At 44.6% G+C, this 11241-nt stretch overlaps 1 protein-coding gene across 1 annotated transcript in view; it reads right to left on the reverse strand.

Annotated features, from left to right (window-relative positions):
- LOC309584585 (polycomb group RING finger protein 3-like) overlaps positions 1-10937 on the reverse strand; it is a gene marked incomplete at its 3' end in the record, with an annotated part of 221660 nt that extends 210723 nt beyond the window's left edge. The window contains exon 1 of the mRNA XM_082300680.1: positions 10672-10937. The remainder of the gene's footprint in view (positions 1-10671) is intronic.
- Positions 10938-11241: the final 304 nt, after the last annotated feature.

An 11241-nucleotide genomic window follows, 5' to 3' on the forward strand; every position in this document is an offset into this window, starting at 1 on the left:
CACATTTAATAAAAAAGGCCAGAACTCGTCTCCGCTCTCTTGCAGGGTGTGAGTTCACATGCATATACTTGCCATTGACCACTGAAGATCTGAGGCTGTTGCTCCGGACCAATAAGAGCCTCCAGTTAGCCCTAGATAGCTACACAGGCCAAATTTCCGATCACATGCCAAAACATAGACTTTTCTACCGTGAAGCAGCTTTTAAATTGATTCCAAAATTAATCCAAAGTAGAAAACCTCTTAAAGCTCTGACCGTCTTTACTGATGGTTCGTCCCATTGGTCTGTCATGACATGGAGGCAACTCAATACCCAGAAATGGGAATCTGATATCCAAATAGTAGAGGGATCTCCACACATTGCTGAGTTAGCAGCTGTTGTCAGAGCCTTTGAGAAGTTTAAAGATTAACCTTTTAATCTGGTCACAGATTCGGCTTATGTCGCTGGTATAGCTATGAGGGCTGAACATGCTTTTCTAAAGGAGGTCTCCAACCAAAAACTATACCAATTGGTTTCTACATTAATCCATTTAATCTCCCACAGAAAACAGCCTTACTACATTTTGCATGTGAGGTCACACACTGACCTCCCCGGCCCCATTGCTGAAGGGAACAGGAGAGCAGATGCACTGGCCATGCCAGCAGAGACTGCAAACGTCCCTGACATCTTTGCCCAGGCAAAGTTGTCACATGCATTTTTTCACCAAAATATTCCTGTACTCGTCAGAATGTTCAAGCTTTCAAAAGATCAAGCAAAAGCTATCATTGCAACGTGCCCGAACTGCCAGAACTACCAAATACCATCTATGGGTACCGGAGTCAACCCCCGTGGTCTGAACAGCTGCCAATTGTGGCAAACTGATGTAACCCACTTCCCATCCTTTGGGAGATCCAAATACGTGCACGTGTCAGTTGACACATTTTCTGAGGCAGTGTTTGCGTCAGCCCATGCAGGAGAAAGTGCCATCCACATCATCAAGCATTTTCTCCTTGCCTTCGCCACCCTGGGAGTCCCTGAAGAAATCAAAACAGATAATGGGCCTGCCTACACCTCTCGTAGGTTAAAAGATTTCTTCAACCAATGGGGAATAAAACACAAGACAGGCATACCTAGCAATCCCACAGGACAATCCATCGTAGAAAGGACCCACCAAACCCTCAAAAGAGTCCTCAATCAGCAACGGAGAGAAACAGAAATCTTGTCTCCTGTTGAAAGACTCTGTAAGGCTCTCTATGTCATTAACTTCCTAAATGGTACCTCATCAGAGCCTGACCCCCCAGTACTCCGCCACTTCTCAAATTCAACCCCCGCTAAGCTCACAGAGAAGCCACCAGTGCTGGTAAAGGACCCTGAAACACACCAGGTCTCTGGGCCTTTCCAATTGATTACCTGGGGGAGAGGCTACGCCTGTGTCCAGCTACCATCTGGCCCAAAGTGGTTCCCAGGAAAAAGTATAAAACCATACTTAGGCCCTACAAACACTGCTACCACAAGCACCAAGAACTCTCCTGAGACAAATACAGGACCTCCACAAAACCAGACCAGCTCGGAAAGGAGACGAAAACGTCGCTGGATGCCCACCAACCAGGAAAAAGATCGTCCTACCACACGGCAGCAGATGAAACAGAAAGCTGAACAAGAAGTTACAGCAAAAAGTCAAGCCGTAGGCCAGACACAGCCTGGAAAAACTGATCCCTAGTTTATATGTTATCACCCCTTGTTACCCCAGAACATCCCCTTCCCTCAACCCTTGTCAAACTTCCCTAAACCCCAAAACCTCCCCTCTCACCACAAAGCTAACAAAATCCTGCTTGTATTCCCTCTCAGAAGCCCCATCCCTGCCCAAAGATGAAATGTGTCTACGTTGATGCTGTCCTCACCACAGCCTTGATGACCTAAAAGTAGACAATGACTTTTTGGACGATGGGGAATAACGGGATGGATTGCATCTTTGATTAAGGGAGCTCTGTGGGTATTCATTGTAATTATTATTGTGTTACTTATGTTCTCTTGCCTCCTACGTTGCTGCAGAAAGGCTGCTGGGAATGCTTTTTTACTAAATACAGAAGGGGGAGTTGTGGGATATGCCCAGCCACTGCCCTGGAGGGATGTCTGCTGAGATAAAGGATTTCGCAATCGCCCAGCAGGACTCCCTGGAAAGGACTTTTGAGTCATGGTGAGGGAAAGTAGACCCACAATCCTTTGGGAACCCTATGCAGATCATTCTGTAACCCATTGGTCTATCCCAGACCCTCTGTAATCCATTGGTCCCCTTGCTGATCCCCTGTATCCCTATAAAAGAAGACCAGTTCGCCTCTGTAGGGGGGAGAGCTCGTCCCTGGCCTTCCCTTTGCCGGAGGGAACCCACAATAAAGCTACCTTCGTGTGGAACCAGCCATACAGGTCTTCTCATCTCTCTCTCTGGTCTGGTTTGGCCTAGAGGCTGCCCTGCAGAGCTGAGCTGAAATCACGAGCTGATAATCACTAAAGAGCTGATAGCTTCTGCAAGGGTTCCTCTGCCAGCAGCTGAGAGGAAGACACCGGACCTTGGGCAGGCGATTCCTTTCGGGACCATCTTCCTGGACCGGTCATCTCTTCCTGGGTCGCAGCCACGGACCCCACCACCAGCTGTAATATTATGGCAACACCATACTCCAAAAAAAATTGAATCAGACAATGGAACTCATTTTCGAAACAACCTCATAAACACTTGGGCCAAAGAACATGGCATTGAGTGGGTGTATTGATGCCTTAAGAGGCCTCCTAGACACAGAGACTGGACAGGAGTAAAAGAATAAAATAGATATTTATTTGAAAGGCCTTCAAAGGTACACCCTGGGAGCCACAGGCTATTGCCAAAAATGGACCCCAAGATGGACGAAAGGTCATGAGTTCTTCACACCTTTATAGGTTTGGTTCATTTGCATATCAGGGTTAATTCTCCAATTAAAGCTTCAGTTCAATGATGTAATTTCCCCTCCGCTGGCCCCCCTTAGAAGCTCTTTGGATTATACTTTTTGGGCATAGGACGGTCTGGGTGACCTTGGAGAGCAGGCCCGGAGAGGCTTTGTTATGTCGACCTAGCACAAGTGAGCAGAAATTAGTAAGCTACAAGAAACCTCAGAGTTACACTCTAAGCAGTACAGAATCAGGAAAATATAAAAGTTAAAACCTAGGCATCATTATCGCATTCTCTATCATGCACCAACCTCTGGAAAGATCAAGCGATGTAATGAACTGTTAAAGACTACACTGAGAGCAATGGGTGGTGGGACTTTCAAACATTGGGATACACATTTAGCAAAAGCCACCTGGTTAGTCAACACCAGAGGATCTGACAATTGGGCTGGTCCTGCCCAATCAAAACTTTCATGTACTGTAGAAGGGGATAAAGTTCCTGTAGTACACATTAAAAACATGCTGGGGAACAGTCTGGATTATTCCTACCTCAGGCAAAGGCAAACCCATCCATGGGATTGCTTTTGCTCAAGGACCCGGGTGCACTTGGTGGGTAATGTGGGAGGATGGGGAAGTGCGGTGTGTGCCTCAAGGGGATTTCATTCTGGATGAGAAGAGTCAATGACTTGAACTGTATGATGTTAATAACCATTTAATACTGTGCATTATCACTTCTATGGTGGCTATGTGTGCATCACCACACTGGGCACCTTGTGGAATCCATAGACTAAGGGAATGAGGTCTGTGTGTATATCTATCAAAATAAATTAATAGGGAAGGTGGTGGAGTATTGGGAAGTGTGAGACCTGGCATGATGTAAATGGTATGGAATAAGGGGTGGATATTGTTGGGCACAAAGGGTTATAGCAAATGGGGTTACATCACATTGGCGTCCAGTCACTAGTGGGGTTCCACAAGGCTCCATCCCAGGCCCAGGTCTTTTCAACATCTTCATTAACAACTTGGACGCAGGTGATGCCCGAAAAATAGGCTGGAAATAAATCCCCATAGACCGATGTCTATAGAGCAGGTATTTGTTTATTGCAGCACTGGTGGTGAGGGGGATTTTTCCTCCTAACTCACCCGCCTTTGTCAAGTGCTGTGGTATATTTATACAGTAAATTTTGCTTAATGTTGCTATGTCATTACAGCATCATCACATACGCGCCGGAACTAATTTACATAGCAGGATCTCATGGTTATTAGATAATTCTTTGCACTGCACTTGCGCTTCCCCAATTTGGGGGTCTTTGGGGGTCTTTGATGAAGGCTTCTAAAGTCTTCTTCGCACTTGAACTTTTCAACTGTCTTCGGGGCACGCGCAGTTACAATGCTCTTCGGTCCATCTGGTCTTAACCGGCCTAAATTCTTTGTTTTGTGGCTTATTGGCTTTGCACTTGCCAATTTCTCATTAGTACTACACTTATCTACTTCTAGAACGGTACACCTGGTAAGTTTTTTTTTTTGCTTTGTTTTTTTGGGTTTTTTTTCTTCTCTCTTTTTGTCTATTCCACATTTAAGCAACTAGTTAACTATATACTAGCCATTACATTGTATAAAAAAAGTTATTCATATCAGATCATATGGGTATCAAAAGTTATGATTCAGGTTATATAAGCATCAGGTTATATAGGTATAGAAGTTATGATTCAGGCTACATAAGTAAAAGCTATGATTCAGGCTATATAAGTATAGAAGGCTATGCTTCAGGTTATATTGATAAAAAGTCATGATTTAGGTTATAGTGATATTAGGTCACATAGCTATCTTATAACCCAAGCTATATAAGCACTTTGTAACTTTGACCTAAGTTATATAAGTTATATAGACATCACAGGACTCGAAGCTGTACTAAATAAATGTCCTGGGTTGCAGTGTATTCTATTACCATCCCCATGAACGGTTGAAATCAGATGGGGCAGTGTTTCCTTGCCTCCTCCCTCTGGACTACCTTTCTGTTAACGGCCCATGCCTCATGACTCATCATCCCATTGTGAGATGCTCCACCCAGAGGGAGGAACCAAGCACTCCATCCTGGATATAATCTGAGATTCTGAACACCACAGATACCCTTTCCACTGGATTCCCAGAGGACAGGAGCTACATAGCCACCACTGGACCTTCCAAGGAAGAGCAGCTCCTTTCTACAGGATCACTGCTTCAACAGAACCACATCCACCACTTCAGGAGGACTGCAGCCACCATCTTATTGGACTGCTACTGCCACCCTGACTAACAGGGTGTCAGGTTGTACCCTGACTCTGTCAGTTTAACCCAGTGTTTTCTGCCTTTATTTTTTTGATTTCCCTATTAAATTGTTATTCTGATTTGGTGCCTCCCACTGGTTTGTTTTCAAACTAGTACAGTAAGTTTGCCAACAACACTAAATTGGAAGTGATGCCTTGACAGGCCACCTAAAAACAGAGACTAGACAAGAATAAGGGAATAAAAGTAGGTATTTATTTGAAGGCCTTCAAAGGTACACCCTGGGGAGCCAGAGGCTACTGCCAAAATGGACCCCAGGATGGACGACAGGTCACGAGTTCTTCACACTTTTATAAGTTTGGTTCTTTTGCATATCAGGGTTAATTCTCCGATTAAAGCTTCAGTTAATGATGTAAGTTCCCCAAGCTCACCCCCCTCTTAAGATGTTGGTTTACACATTTTGGGCCTAGGACAGTCTGGGTGTCCTTGGAGAGCAGGCCTGGAGAGGCTTTGTTATGTCCACCTAGCATGAGAGAGCAGAAATTAACAGGCTACAAGAAACTTCAGAGGTACACACTAGGCAGTACAGGATTTGAAAAATATGAAAGTTAAAACCTAAGGCATCAGAAGGAGCTGTTGACTCCCTCAAAGTCAGAGAGGCCCTGCAGAGAGACCTAGACTAACTAGAAGGCTGGGCAATCACCAGCCATATGAAGTTTAACAAGGGCAATGCTGGATTCTGCACCTGCGATGAGGCAACCCTGGATGCACATACAAACCAACTGTATCCTGGGGTGCATCAGGCACAGCATCTCCAGCCGGTCAAGGGAGGTGACTGTCCCGGTCTACACTGCGCTGGTGCGGCTTCACCTCCAGTACTGGGTGCAGTTTTGGTCACCGCAATATAAGGAGGATATAAAGCTATTGGAGAGCATCACAAGGAGGGCCACAAGGATGGTGAAGGGTCAAGAGAGGAAGCCATATGAGGAGGGGCTGAGGTCCCTTGGTTTGTTCAGCCTGGAGGGGACTGAGGGGAGACCTTATGGCAGTCTTCAACATCCTCACGAGGGGAAACGGAGGGGCAGGTGCTGATCTACTTCACTCTCGTGACCAGTGACAGGACTCAAGGGAACAGCATGAAGCTGAGTCAGGGGAGGTTTAGGTTAGATATCAGGAAAAGGTTTTTCACCCGGAGGGTAGTTGGGTACTGGAACAGGCTCCCCAGGGAAGTGGTCACAGCACCAAGCCAGCCTGAGTTCAAGAAGTGTTTGGACAATGCTCTCAGGCACGTGGTGGGATACTTGGGGTGTCCTGCACAGGGCCAGGAGTTGGACTTTGATTATCCTTGTGGGTCCCTTCCAACTCAGCATATTCTATGATTTTATGATTCTATCATTCTATGAACAAAGTCTGAGAGCCTTGACTTTCATCTTCCCAAAAATCTGTCTTTTATTGAAATTATTAATTTACCCTAGAGACAGGACTTTAATACAAGTCCTGTATCAAGTAATAGATTCTGGAATTGGGCAGTGTCTTTCTAGCTGTTCATTTATTTCAGTCAGACATTCTAATCTGACATTCCTAAATCAGTTTTCTGTGGCCTCCCTTCAAACCTGATAGAGCATTTATCAGAGCATAAGCGGGTAGTTTGAACTGCCACTTGGCCCTTTTTACTAGTAAATTCAAAAAGGAAACAGTTTAAACCATGGGACATTCAAGAAAATCAACATTCTAAAATCCATTGCATCACCAAATACTGCTGATAAAGGCTTCCATTTAGTATCTGTCTCAAACTATGTACCAGTCAGAATACTATCCCAATATGAAAGGATGAAGAGCTACATATACACATATTAAAAAACCCCCAGCAATATTCTACATTCACATTCTTGAAAGATCCCACCATATTTACAGTGTTTTTCAAAATGTACCTCCACTTTACATGTCTTATCTAGCTTAAAGCTTCCATGCAAACATTTTTAATTTATTCCTGAAGTAGCTTCCTGGAGAGTCCCACAGTACTTTAGTCCAGAAGGATCATTATTCACATGAGATTTCCAAGTTTGAATTAATGTTAGGTTTAAATAGAATCTGAGGGGGGGGAGGGGGGAATTTTAACTTTCTCATTCACAACTTTAATAGACATAGGTAGACAATTATGTAGGACTCCTGAAAAATAGCAAAACAAAACACTTCTAAAGGAACATCCTAGAGCACACATGGGTCAGAATTTCTAGATCTAGGTTTCTCAGTCACCACTCATCTTTCACATCCGGGGGGGGGGGGGGGGGGGGAAGAAAAAAAAGACTAAACTGATTTGAGACTATGCATGACTATGACAGAGTTATGGAGTATACAACATTTCCCAAAAGATATATGTGAGCTATCAAAGAGCATCCAAGTACTACACAACCATAGTATTAAAGTATAAAGTCTCCTGCAGTTTCGTCATAGAATATTCTGAAGCTAAATCAATTACTTTTCAACAAGAAACAGACTGCCATGTTATTCCATAGCACCACAACTCACTGACAAATTCAGCATTTGTAGAAAACAAACAGAACTTGGTAGTACAAGACTACACCGTTCAACAAATAATGGGGGGGGGAGCAATGCAAACGACAAAAATTCCTTTTTTTAATCTACCAGTGCTACTTCAATTCCTACTTCTCACAGGACTAGAAAACCTAAACCCATGCACAGCATTAAAACCCCACATCTGTATAACTGAGTTCATTTAGCAAGGAATATGCCTACACCATTCGCACTAGAGACAGATTCCCTCCCCCTCCCTTTGCATGCTGGTAAAGGGTCTAGAGCACTCAGGAAAAATCCTCCCCAAACCTTCACATTTTGACATACAGAGACACTCATCCCTGTCACAAATGGTGTGATAAAGAGGGACAGACATTTTCTGCATGACCCTTCTAACATCTCCCTCACATATTGGGAGGACAAGCACTCTTGCAACATACAAGGAAAGATCTCACTGCCATGCCACAACCCACCAACACTCTTGTTTACACAGCACTAAACCCTGTACGACCCACCAACAGCTTTTCTCCACCAAAAACCTACACACACAGGACTTAACAACCCTAGCCCTCTATTCGCAGCACAAAAAAGCACCAGAAAAATCTCCCAACAATTAACTCACACATGCAACCTACCAACTTCTGTACTAGATTCTTTAGGACCCAAATACTCCCCCATCCACGTGTGTAGACTTCCAAAACAGCTCACATCCTCCCCAAGATATGCTCACAGTTTAAGAGTCCAGAAAATGGATGTCCAATTCCTAACAGGCCTGCTGCCTGCCTTGTATACTTAGGGTTCAAAAAGCCTGTTCAAAATACTGTATTGGGTGTGGCTGAGCTGGAGTTAATTTTCCCACAGCAGCCCTCTGTTCCGGTTTGACCAAATTTAGAAATATATATCCTCTGAGAGAAGGTACAACCACCCCTCCCCCCACCAGGTTCGGGAAAAAAAAAAAAATTTTCCTCGAAGGAAAGTGAAGAAGATAAAACTATTTATTTAACAAACACACGGGAAAGGAAAATAATGTCAAATGGTAAAATCTTTCGCTGTAGAGGAAAAACCTGGGAAAGTGTTCGAGTCCTCCCTTTGGTCTCCTCGGAGCTGGGGCTTGGCCCAGGGCCAGGCCCTCTGTGCCCGGTGGAAAGTCCTCCCGATGTGCTCTGATGTTACAGCAATCAAGCAGTCCAGTAGAAAAGGGAGAAAATCCAAAATTCCAGAGAAGGAAAAGTTCAACTCTCAGCCTCTCTCCGGAGAACAAGAAACTGGAAAAAACTGGCCAAAAGCTGACTGGAAAAGCTGCAAGCCGGGTGCTTCCTCGCTCCCCCGCCCCAGCTGGGAAAAAAAACCTGCTATCTTTATGTGACCTTGAACAAGCTGCAAACTGCTTTGAGAAAGTTTTGCTCAGTTTTTTCTTCCCCCTCTCAGGCTCAGTTCAGAGGCATAGAAAGGCCAATAATTAATTTCTGGGCATAGGGCAGCGATATGGGATACACATCATAAGGTCACCCCAAGACACCCTCACAGTGCCGTGCTTTGCATTGGGAGCTGGAAAGGTGTTGAGAACACACCAGTGTTTTGGCTACTGCTGAGCAGCGCTGGCACAGCATCAGCGCTGTCTCTCAACATTCTATCCCCCATCAAGGGGTTGGGGGTGGGCAAGATCCTGGGAGGGATGAAGGACTGCACCTCGTGGAAGGTGACCCACGTTGCAGCAGTTCATGAAAAACTGTTGCCCAGGAAGATGGACTTACGCTGGAGAAGTTCATGGAGGACTGTCTCCCGTGGGAGGGACCCCATGGTGGAGCAGGAGAACGACTCCTTTCCCTGAGCAGCAGCAGAAACAGCCTGTTATGAACTGACCATAACCCTCATTCCCTGTCTGCCTGCACCACTGGGGGGGGGGGGGGAGGTAGAGCCCGGAAAAGAGGGAGGGGAGGGGGGAAAGTATTTTTAAGATTTCTTTTAATTCTCATTATCCTCCTCTGATTTGACTGGTAATAAATTCAATTAATTTCCCCAAGTCGAGTCTGTTTCGCCCGTGACGGTAATCAGTGAGTGATCTGTCCCTGCCTTTATCTCAACTCATGAGTCTTTTGTTATATTTTCTCTCCCCTGTCCAGTTGCAGAGGGGAGTGATAGAGGGGTTTTGGTGGGTACCTGGTATCCAGCCAGGGTCAACCCACCACATATGAACACGAGGATGTTGAAGTAGCATTAAGAAATTAGCAAAACCCTCAGTTTCTAGAGGCATGTGATTTCTGGTTAAAAAGCTAACCCTCTAAGAGAATCTATGTCAGTATTCATGACGAGAAAAACAGTTCAGGGTGAAAGAAGTTAACTGTCTCATTTGCAACTCCCCTCTACCAGTGTAAAGGTACTAGTTAGCAAAAGCATATTAGCAATAATGGCTTAGACAAGAAATGACAAGAAAATATCCAAGCAGGATATTTTTATGGGCACTATTAAAGCACAACCCATACAAAAACATGATAATGATTCTAGTATAAGATTGAGAACAAATGGCTATGAAAGATATAACATTTGCAAACAGCCAAAGTAAAGAACTGGTTAAAACTGCTGAGATCCCATAGAAAGCAATAAAAAAGGACTGACAAAGAAAAAAGAAATCAAAATAGTCTAGGTTTGCAAAACCAAGAATACCTAAAATGACTAAATCATTACCCTGAGACGACAGAACGACTTCCTCTACATTCACAGACACCGATTTATTTGGATTCTTTGCTTTATTGGGGTAATGCTTATATGGGGAATCAATTCTCTCAAACAGAATCTCTCTGAACGTGAGTAAGACAGCTCTCAAACCCCACCACCAACTCTTCACAAACGTTCCTTGTAACCTTGCTGAGGTACACATCTAAGCCAACCCACAGTAATGCGAGGTCTCCATGCAAACCTGAAACAATAAAGCGCATTTTCTGCATCAAAAATGCTCAAGCGCAGCCTGCCCATACCCGACTCCATGCGGTGATACGATGTGGTGTCGTGTTCCTTCGTCGTCGCGTCGCGCCCCCTCCCCCCGCTCCCGCGGGCAGCAGACTGACCTGTCAACAAATGGCAGCGACGGTGACAGAGCAGAGGAGCAACGCTATATCCGGCCGCTAAGATAAGGGGGCGGAGCAGATATATTTTTATCTTCAGGGAGTTGATTCCCGTCCCCTTTTCCTTCCAGTTCCCCTTTTATTTTTTCCCTACCCCCGTCAAAAAAAAAAAAAAAAAAAAAAAAACCAGAAAAAAGAGAGAAAAGAAAAAAATACTTTCTTTCTTTCTTTCTTTCTTTCTTTCTTTCTTTCTTTCTTTCTTTCTTTCTTTCTTTCTTTCTTTCTTTCTTTCTTTCTTTCTTTCTCTCCTTCCTTCCTTCCTTCCTTCCTTCCTTCCTTCCTTCCTTCCTTCCTTCCTTCCTTCCTTCCTTCCTTCCTTCCTTCCTTCCTTCCTTCCTTCCTTCCTTCCTTCCTTCCTTCCTTCCTTCCTTCCTTCCTTCCTCCCCCCCTTCTCTCCCACTCCAGTATTCCAACTCAGAGTTT

This window comes from Coloeus monedula, assembly GCF_965178545.1.
Source record: "Coloeus monedula genome assembly, chromosome: W".
Taxonomy (NCBI): Eukaryota; Metazoa; Chordata; class Aves; order Passeriformes; family Corvidae; genus Coloeus; species Coloeus monedula.